Source organism: Acomys russatus, chromosome 3 (assembly GCF_903995435.1).
Source record: "Acomys russatus chromosome 3, mAcoRus1.1, whole genome shotgun sequence".
In the NCBI taxonomy this organism is placed as follows: domain Eukaryota; kingdom Metazoa; phylum Chordata; class Mammalia; order Rodentia; family Muridae; genus Acomys; species Acomys russatus.
This window is the reverse complement of record NC_067139.1, coordinates 45,075,773-45,086,066: the sequence shown is the minus strand read 5'-3', so window position 1 is coordinate 45,086,066 and position 10,294 is coordinate 45,075,773. Positions and strand designations below refer to the sequence as shown.

The following is a 10,294-nucleotide window of genomic DNA, read 5'->3' as shown; positions in this document are numbered from 1 at the left end:
ATTTTACTATATTCTACAGCTGTAGAATCTCTGTCTGCTCCTTTAGTCATTCTTCCTGTTTCAGATTTGTTATCAGATTTATAAATGTATGCATGTATTGTTTTCATGATTTCTTTTAGCTGTCCTTATGTGTTTTCTTAGAATTCTCTATATGGATTGTTTGTATGTCTGAACTTTAGAGCCACTTTTCTCTCTCTTTCTTCTTCCTTCCTTTCTGCTTTTCTTTTTAATCAGATAGTCCTTTATTGAAGTATTTTCTTGTAGTTGCTCCTGAGCAAGCTGGGTTTTCCACTGCACCACTGTTGGTTTCATCTATGACATCATGAGGCTGGCAGGCTCACATTGCAGACTATAGACTGTGCAGTACCTAGGATCTCCTTAATAATTCCAGATGTTCTGGCTAAAGACTGGTGGCATATTTGCTGGGCAATGCAGTCAATCTCATCAAAGATGATGTCTGTACTACCTTAATGTTCCATTTCTTTCTGCCTCTCGGCAGCTCTCTGAGGGCTTTGACGATCAGGCAGAGGCAGAGGGTACCACCTCATCCACATCTGTCTGTTTTGAGTCCTCAGTTTGACTGTAGTCAGACTTTTCCAGGCACTGGTTGCCTTGGCAATGTCATCACCAACTATTTTTTGCAGACAGACCCAGGGGACCTACCTTGTGGGCCAAGGCAGATGGCGTGTCAACCTCACCTCAGGGACATCACTTTGATTTCATTATGGTTGAACTTGGGTGGCATGGCGGAGGCCACTGGTGTGGGATGAGCCTGGACTTGGGATGACTGGAGACACCTTCCCCTTCCCCGAAGGCTGAAAAGAGCTAGATGCTTTTCAGACCTGCTGTTCTATGGAGCTTTTGCTCTCCTGCCATTGATTTCCCACTTCTTGTTAGAATTATTAAGAATTAAAATGGTATTTTTGCTATTTCTTATTTGTTCATTTTGTCATTGTTGTTAAGATTTCCCAGGATTTGAGGTTGAGTTTAGAGGCTTGCTTCATTTTTAATGCTCTTTATACTGTTAAACTGATGGATTATCTCTGGCTTGTTTTGAAACATAATGAATATTCTTGATAATCTTTGATATATACACTGAGGAGAAAAGCTAAAAAGTAGAAGTTTAGTGCTGTATAGGAGTACCTAGGATCGCCAAATACATTGCTTTGTAGTGAAAACTGGAGGCTTAACATTATTAATATATTTTATGTTAATATATTGGTTACCTGTGAAATAAGTTTTCTGAAGGATGACTCTCATTCATATATATATATATATTTTTTTCAAGCCTATGTTTTGATAATGGGAATTGATCTTTCCTCTGAGGTCAGATGTCAGGTTAGAACTGGATCAATATTAAAGTCATATTTTTTCCAATTTCTATAGTATCTATAACACCATTAGATCTTAGGAAATGCCAAATTGATAAACAGATGATCATTTGGCCCAGAAGACTGACCTTCACTTTCTATTGTCAGTTATCTCTCATCTTAACCCCTAGCCTCTCTTTTCTTCCACAGCCTTGCCTGGCTTAATCTCTTTCATGTTCCATCATATTGTGACTTTTCCTTGAACTGGTTTCTCCTTTACTGTCTTTGATCCTTAAAAATCTTCAAATGTTCTTCTTTTTATATTTTCGGACCATTGGATTTTACAGGCAGTAGACTTGTAGGGTTTGCATTTTCTATGAAACAGGGCTACCATTTAATACAGTAGTCAAGTGTGGATTGAGCGTTACAGGAGCAGTTCGAAGAGAGAACTTATTTGAAATAAAACACAAAATAAAAACAATATGCAGATCTGAAAGCTAAGTCTGCCCTCATTTTAAAGCAGGAATTGTTTTGAAACTTGATAGCGTGTCCAAGATATTTAGCTGACTGGAACACAGTGGCTTAAACTTGAAGTGAATGTTCCTAGAATAAAAGTGCAGTGTGTCGCAGGGAGATGCCTTGAAAAGACTTGGGGGAAGGTCTTTTGGTGCTCTTTAAAAGGGTGTGTGTGCTGCCATTGTAATCCCTTTGTTTGGCCTGAGCCTGAAGTTTGAGAGGTGAGGAATGAGGACCTCACAGTGGGTTCAGCAAATCCCAGAGCTGCTTCTGTGTTCACTTCTACCAATCAAGAATTCACCAAGGGAAAGAGAAATGTCAGGGTGCTATATTGCATATACACATGTGTGGATTGACACACAACTCAATATGTTTCTGTATGTATATTGCCCTGGATTATTATCTATACTTGGTTCTTTCCCTTAGCTCAGAAGTTAGAGGAGTCTTCTTAGTTCCCATCCAAATACGCATGAGGGGTTTTCTTTTTAAGGTGGAAGCATCAGGTAAACTGATGTGGATGACGTAGCAGCACTGCCCCCTCCCCTAGCACCTCAAATTCTTAGACTTCCTCAGTGCTATTAATTCAAATGTAAAGTAGTTAAGTAGTTAAATCAAACAGAGAGATGTGTCTCGGTAGTGTGATTTTAATAGTAATCTGACATTTTACTAGTGACAAGATTGTTTGAGTATATGCAAACATATAGATTACACCTACGTAAAGCATAAAGAAAAGAAGGAGGAAAAGGGGGAAGAAGAAAGAAAGAAAGGGAAGGAAGAAATAAAGTTGTTGATGCAATATCAGTTAAGGTGATTAGAGATTTGAGGGTGGATGGCAAGCAGGTACAGACTTGAGGCTTTCTATAGGAGGGCACCATCGTCCAAACTGTTTTTGAGAGAGAGGCGGGGGGGGGGGTGGCGCGATTCATTTGTCTTAAATTAGGACATACCCTCAGTTTTGCCCAGGACATAGCTTACTGAAGTCATTGCTAACAATAGGGGAAGACATTTGGAGACTTTCATGAGAACGTCGGAGAGGTGTGACATGGTCACTGGACACAGCAGCACGAGTGTACACTTCTGCTTGTTTCTCTAGACTTGCCTTCTCTAAGTATCTGGCCACAATGGTGAAATGAAAGTGCATATTGAAATTGATCTTTACATGAAAATGATTAACTCAATCCACAAAACATACAGTAAAAGCAAACGATAAAGAAAGGAAGCTAATAAAGGAAATTGATTTATTTGAGTTCTGTGCCCCTCTTTCACTTTCCTGCATTCTGTAGGACAGAATTAGTGGCAGCGTTGGCTCCAGCAGTCTGCCCAGGCTGCGGCAATAGGTTTCAATCATGGCCTGTTTTACTGCATTTTGTACAAAGAGGAAGAAAAATGAAACACATTTGCGTTTGCATGTAGGACCACCTGGTTGTTACAATTAGAAGCTTTTGAAAGGACAGAATTTTAACAGGATAAAAGGACTTTAGTTTGTTGGCAGTAGCATTATACCAGGATATCCACGCTTTCTGTCTCATTTTTGTGCTTTTCCTATGCCTCTATTTACTGAACAGTGCTATATGAACATTCGTCATTCTCCAGCATATTCTGAATACCAGAGGATGCATAACAATAATTACCAGTTTTTAGGACATTTAACACAGTATCTGCCCTTGCTGTAATATGTGCGGGTTGATGTTGGCTTTTGTTATAAAAGTGACTGTTACAAACATCTGGTAATAACTAGGTACTTACCGTGATCCAGTCTTGGTGAGGTTTGTGTTTTGATGTCCTAACTCTCCCGATGTAACACCTGCAACCTGGGCTCCTGATGGCTGGGTTCGGAATGGTGAAAAGCGTCCTCTTTAGCTGCAGACGGCTGAGATCAGTCAAGATCATCATCTTTTAACCTTAAAACTATTGACATGTTTCAGGGAGGCTTGCATTTTTCACCTCTACTTATTTTGTGTAAATGCCATTTTCCCACTCTGACCATACGAATTATTTCCAAAGGTCAGCAGGTATACCTGTGAGCATGAGGGCAGAGGCAAGGCAGTCCTGCCTGAGAAACTCTGTCCTAGGTAGTTGGACGGGGACGGACACACAGACACACACACACACACACACACACACACACACACACTCATTCACTCACAGGTAGGGATGGGGTTACACCTATGGACTTGGGCCTCAGACTTAATGAAGAAAAACAAGCAGAGCACCCACGTTCATCTCTCTCTGTTTTCTGACTAGGAACCATGTGAGCAGCCATTCAAATCCGTCCCCCTGTGCCTTCCCAGCCTTGAGTCAGACATCAATCCGTGAGCCAAAATAAGCCTCCCGTTCTTTCTTTAAATTGATTTTATACCTTAATAAATAGTAAAATACCCTAAGTTTGGCAGGTATTTTGTTATAGAGGTGAGAAGTAGCTCATACAGGCAGTATACAACATTGCCTCCTACATTCAACAAAAGGCCTCTTACACTCAGCAAATCTGAGAGCCTTTCCAGTGTCTTCCTAAAAGCCAGTATTGGAAGGTACTAGAAATGCAGGTATTGGAAATGCAGAGGAAAGATCTGGCCTTAGCTCAGTGGAGCCCCCTGTCACAGTCATGGAGAAAGGCCATAAGACACCCATGTCTTTTACTGAGCTAAAAATTAATTTATTCATTTCTTGCATTTGAAGTCCTCCTCCATGACATCTTTGGCCTGAGATTCTTTGCCATAGTCCTAACCACTACATAACTGCAACCAACCACTTTCCATGGCTTACCCTCTTGAAAGAATTTTATAGAGGCCTACCCGTATCCCCCAGTTTCTTGTCATCAACCTTAATCGGGTGCTCAGCACACGGTGCCTCCACCAGCTTGACATAAAAGGGCTCATGGCAGTTGGATGCTAGCACACAAAGATGGGCCTGGTGCTTGTGTAAGGCTTTGGCAGCTTCACGTATGCCACGTTCTAAGCCATCATGGAAGAGGGTGGTCTTTAGCACCTCCTGTAGAGCAGTATCAATGGCCATTACACCTCCAGCAGCAATGCCTTCCTTCGCCATGACGGGGAATTACAGGTGAGGCTGAATCTTGACCATACGGAGCCTCTGCCTCTGCGCAACTCGATGGTGGCCACAAGGAAAAAGCAAGACACCCATTTTATAAGGAGGAAAGGAACAAAGAGCTATACGTAAGGCCAAGCTTGGTGGCGTGCGCCTTTAATCCCAGCACTCGGGAGGCAGAGGCAGGCGGATCACTATGAGTTCAAGGCCAGCCTGGTCTACAAAGCAAGTCTAGGACAGCCAAGGCTACACAGAGAAACCCTGTCTTGAAAAACAAACAAAACAAAACAAAAAAGCTGTGTGTAAAGGTTCAGTATAGGAACATTTGAGTTGGCTAAAGGAGAGCCACCATCAGCTTAATCATTGTTTTAAAACATAAACATTTTGTCTATGTCAGGAAGAAGGAGTTAGGTTCTGCTTTATCAAGCACACGAATTACAGTAAGTACTTGGTGACCAAAGTGATAGATTCATTTTTTTTTCTTCCCCTTCCTTAAAAATGTGCATGTTTGTGTTTTTTGTTTCTGTTGTGAGCTCTGTATAAATTCTTAAGATTAAGACTAGAAATTCTGGATAAGTTCTCTTGTTCTAAAGGCTTGGCATGTGCTGGAGCTTGTTTTTCTTGGTAGTAGACTCAATTTCATCACTGCTGGGATTGTTGATGTTGTCCACGAAGCTCTGAGCTTTGTCATCATTCCTTTTGTAAGTGCAATTTAACAATTTAAATTGTTCTTCTGCAATATGAATAAAATAGCCCCTCAAATGAGCCCTATTCTGTTTTATTTACCTTATCAGAAGAAATACTTACTCAGGACACATTTTTTTTTTTTAAAGTGGTAAACTGGAGTAGTCTAAGATACTTTTAATTCACTTTTATTGATTTTAAATTAGTATTCTTGAATAGGTAGATTTCCAATACAAATTTTTATCTATACCTCTTGTAAAGAATTCCTTGCCACCGTGTAACCGTTCGTCCTTGCTCCCCGGGTCCTCAGTAGCTGACTACCTCCACTTTTCAGCATGGCTTCTGAAGTGCTACCAGAGACTTAAGTACTGGTGCCCTTGGTTGTCCAGCCATGATGCCCATGTCCATTTCCATGATGCCACTGGATGATTCTCTGGAATGGACATTAAGGTCAAGGCCCGTGAAAGCAAACCCAAGCATTTTCAGGTTGTGAAATAACTTCTTAAAACCAGTGCTCTTGAAACTGCCTGGAGACTAACCTTCTAATTGCTTCTCTTTTTTGCCAGGCTCTGTGGCTGTAATTCTGCTTTCTCACACTGTCACTTCAATGCCACTTTCCCTGTCTTTGTCTACCTCAGCTTTTGTTTTGAAAGGCAGTAAGTACCTCTCTAAGTACCTCTCGAGGAAGTCTTAGTGGTAGGCTCCCATTATGCTCTCTGTAGATGAAAGCGTTTCCTTTGTGTGCTAAATCAGGAATCCTCTCTAAACCATTGCATGGTCCTATAGATGCCTGCAATATCAGAACAGTGATCTGGGCCCGAGCATCCCTAAACAAAGGTGGTCCTTGAAAGCAGGTAATTGTTCCAAGTGTTGACATGACAGTAGGTGAAACCTGCCAAAACCCTGGGCCACAGAGCCATTCTTTTCAATCCATTGACTGAACACCCTCTCCTTACCACATACCACACTTGCCAAGGAAGAGTCAGTGGAGTTCCCCAGCCTTCAGGGAACTGAAACTGTTGCTTTGTTTTAGCCTCTTTTTAGTCCCCGGGGCTCATGCTATTTTATTAAAGGTAAATTGTTGTTACTTCTGAACCAAGTGTTTTGCTCTGAAACTTAGATGATTTGAAGACAGGAATCTGTCAAGAAATATGTTGCATAGTATTATAGGCAGAAGGATTTGGTGGGTAGAGTAAATTACTAATCACTTTTGCAAATAGAGTTTGTTTTTTAACCTTATCTTTGATAGTAGAGGACTCAGGCAGATTGTAGAACTAATACCCTCTTTGAGGGACATCATAGGCCCAAATTGAGTAGTTTTACCAAATAGAGTAGCTAAAGCTAATGTTTATAACATGAATATCATGGTCAAAAAATCTGAGCAAGTTAAATAGAGGCCACAGGAGAGCCAGAGCCGACTTGTAGTGTTGTGCTTTGCTTCACAGTTGACTTCTGTCTCAGCGTACTCTTTTGAAAACTTCTTCTCTCTTTTTTGTAACTGATTTCAAGTTATTCTTAGATTTAGATAGGAAGACAAAGTCTATGAGTGACAAGACCAGATGCACTTTACCACTGTTTTGAATCCAGCCTGATGTGGGTGTCCAGGGATTTTCTTTTTCTTTGAAAACCCTTCTTTAAGTAGAATGCAAGATGATAAAGATCAGGAGAGAGGAGGAGCTGGCATGACATGGGAAACAATAGCTCCTTAATAAGACTCTCAGTAATCAGGGAGGCATTTGTGTCTGTAGTTGGAGATGGATAGTGGCAGACTGACCATTCGGAAGGTAGTCATCATCACGGAGCGGCACATTTCTAATTATACATGAAATGAAAGGCCTCAGCGAAGAAACAGCCCACAGTGCTCAGCCACTTGAGTATCTGATTAAGGCCAGCAAGCCTCGGCAAGACCAATCTGTGACATTGTGCTTGTCTGAAATCTCTTTTAGGACTCATTTGAAATCTCTCTTACTTATCATTTCTGTTTGTCTTTTCTATCCATCTACTCTTTCTTGTGTACACACTCCTGTTTTATCAGGGAAGGTCCTGGTGAGAAACAGAGTTCAGAGGGTTTAAGAGAAGGGAGTTTTACCAGCAAAATTGTCTTTGACTTGTTTATCATCTGTGCTGCAGTGGAAGGCTTCCTCTATGCTGAGCTCTACCGCTGGGCCAGCTACAGACTGGATACTAGTGGAGGGAAGCCAGGCCCACCTGGACACCTGGGGAGTAGAATGCCAGGAGAGACACCAAGAGCTGATTTTTACTAAGAGGTTCTCAGAAGGCAATAGGAAAGGAGTAAATTCCTCTCTTCTCTCCCTTCTTGGCCCCATCTTGATGCTCATGACTGCCATTGCCCAAACCTAACCAAAAGTCTGGGGAAACTGAGTCTCAAAAACTGAAGTAAGTGATTCCATGAAGCTGGGTATGGCCACCCCACCACTGGAAGATGAGACAGGAAGATTGTATGGTTTAGGCTTCTCTGTGTTACATATCCAGATTCTGTTTTGAAAGAAAGAAGACACTTAGCTAGTCTCAGCAGGGGAAAAACCACCCTAAACAATTTAATCTGAAAATCTTTGCTAGCTTTAGCTAACTTCCAATCTTTGAATCACTCCTCCTTCATTCTCTCAAACAAGAAGGTTCTGGAGGCCTGAGCGGGAATAGTTGCTTTGGAGGTGGGGGAGGGGAGATGGCTCTTTCTTCCCCTTTATGTATGTTTTATCTATTTTTGCTTGTTTGGTTTTTTTTTTTTTTTTTTTTAATCTTATTTTGCTTTATTTTTATTCTTATTTTAGTTTTTCAAGGCAGGGTTTCTCTGTGTAGCCCTGACTCTCCTGGAGCTCACTCTGTAGATCAGGCTGGCTTGGAATTCCAAGAGCTGCCAGCCTATGCCTCTGAGTGCTGTGCCTCCACTGCCCTGAAGTAGTTGCTTTTATCATCAAGAAAGGGCTGAAGAAATCATAAAAAAAACCCAAGAATTCAAAATGTTATTATTCATTTCATAATTACTTCCTCATAAGGGTACACTGAGTAATAAAACAAGATAGTGTCAAGAGCCAGCTTTAACAGGTTAGGGTAAACTGAGGCAGGATGTAGAGTTGGCAACTTATCACTCAGCAGACTTTTCTCTGAGGGAACAAAGCTTGATTCACTGAGGTCAGCTAAGAACGCCCTGTGGCTAGCAAGAAACTCTTTGCAGGCCAGAGAAAAGAGGGGGAAGTAAATCACAGACACACACACACACACACACACACACACACACACACACACACAAACACAGTGAATAAAACAAGTTTCAACAAGCTCCAATAACTTCACTCATACGCATACATACATACATATTTTGTGGATGCAGCAAAGCTCCAATAACTTTGTTTTAGCTTATATATCTCAGCAAAATCTCTCAAGTAGTATAAAAATTACAATGTGATTACTTCTATTTTTCTTCTAGTGAATAATTACAATGAGTATACATAATGAAAAAAAAAACACAACACATTACCCAATACCCTCACATGATCAAACGCTGTATGTATTATGGGTGGAAAACTAATTATTCTCAAGAACCCCCCATACATTTGTAATTAAGCAACTTGTTATAGATTAACAGTGTAAGCAAGCAAGGTGATTTTTCTCAACCAGTTTTTCTTACTGGCAGGCTATAATTTGTGGTTACAAAGAGAGAATCAATTATTTTATTATTTATCTTCAAAAGTAATCTTATAAAAAAAATCTTAAAAGAATCACATTTGTAAACTTTTATATAAAAAACAGTCAGTCGTCTCTACTCTAAATCCTCAAGGTGCACACCTACTCAATTGATAACTTTTTATTAAATCATATCACGAAGCTGAAGGCAAAAATGGATATAAGAAATTAATCATCACTTTGATCACCAGCCCAGCTTTAGCAAGAGAGTTAAGTCGCTAGTACTGGTTGGCCTGCCATTGTTCTTGTCCCCGACCTCAAACAATCCCTTGGGCAACTATTAAGAATGTACCTTTCTGAACTTTAGGTTGTTGCCTATGATTTTCTATATCAGAGCCACTAATAAAAACATGTTAACCTAACTTTACTATCAGTCGACATCTCTAAGTCATTTATGAGGGTGCTGGATGAAACATTAATCAGCTCCAGCAGCCATGCTTGAAAAAGACTAAGCACTATTACTATAAATGCCAATGGTACTGCCCAGCGAGGGGCTGGAAGCCCCCTTAGAGTTCTCATACAGCTCAGACTAGGAAGGGTGTGGAGACTGCAGAAGAGCATGAAGGATCACAGACACATAGTCCTTGGGCCTTTGCCTCTCTGAGCGCACCCATTCTGGTTGTGCTAACCACTGGGCCACACTCCATGAATTCTAAAGCCCTTTGTCGTTCCTTTCACACCAGTCTGGCCTCAAAAAGAAAAAAAAATTAACTTATTCCTTGAGTAAGGTGACTCCAGGTCTTCATCATTAGAAGCAGCCTGCTGGAAACATGGCTGCTTCCAGTTCTTCTGTCCTGGTAAGTGTTTGACTTACCACAGGGTATGGGCTTGTGCAGCATGCATTGGCCTCAAAGGGAGAAAACCAGCACATCTGCCTTTCATGTACATGGAACCAGGAAAGAAATCACTCACTCACAGTCCCAGCAGACTGACTTGCCTTTGATCTCAACGCACAGAACTAAGGGATTCACTAAAAGTAGTTTTATGCAACCTCTGTAGGCAAGGCAAAAATAACTGCAACAGAAAATACCCTT

The 10,294-nt window shown here is 41.0% G+C and overlaps 2 pseudogenes; both read right to left on the bottom strand.

Moving 5' to 3' along the window:
* Positions 1–226: 226 nt before the first annotated feature.
* Positions 227–745, bottom strand: LOC127187067 (60S ribosomal protein L12-like; annotated as a pseudogene).
* A 3,738-nt stretch (positions 746–4,483) lies between these two features.
* On the bottom strand, positions 4,484–4,871 carry LOC127187026 (40S ribosomal protein S12-like; annotated as a pseudogene).
* Positions 4,872–10,294: the final 5,423 nt, after the last annotated feature.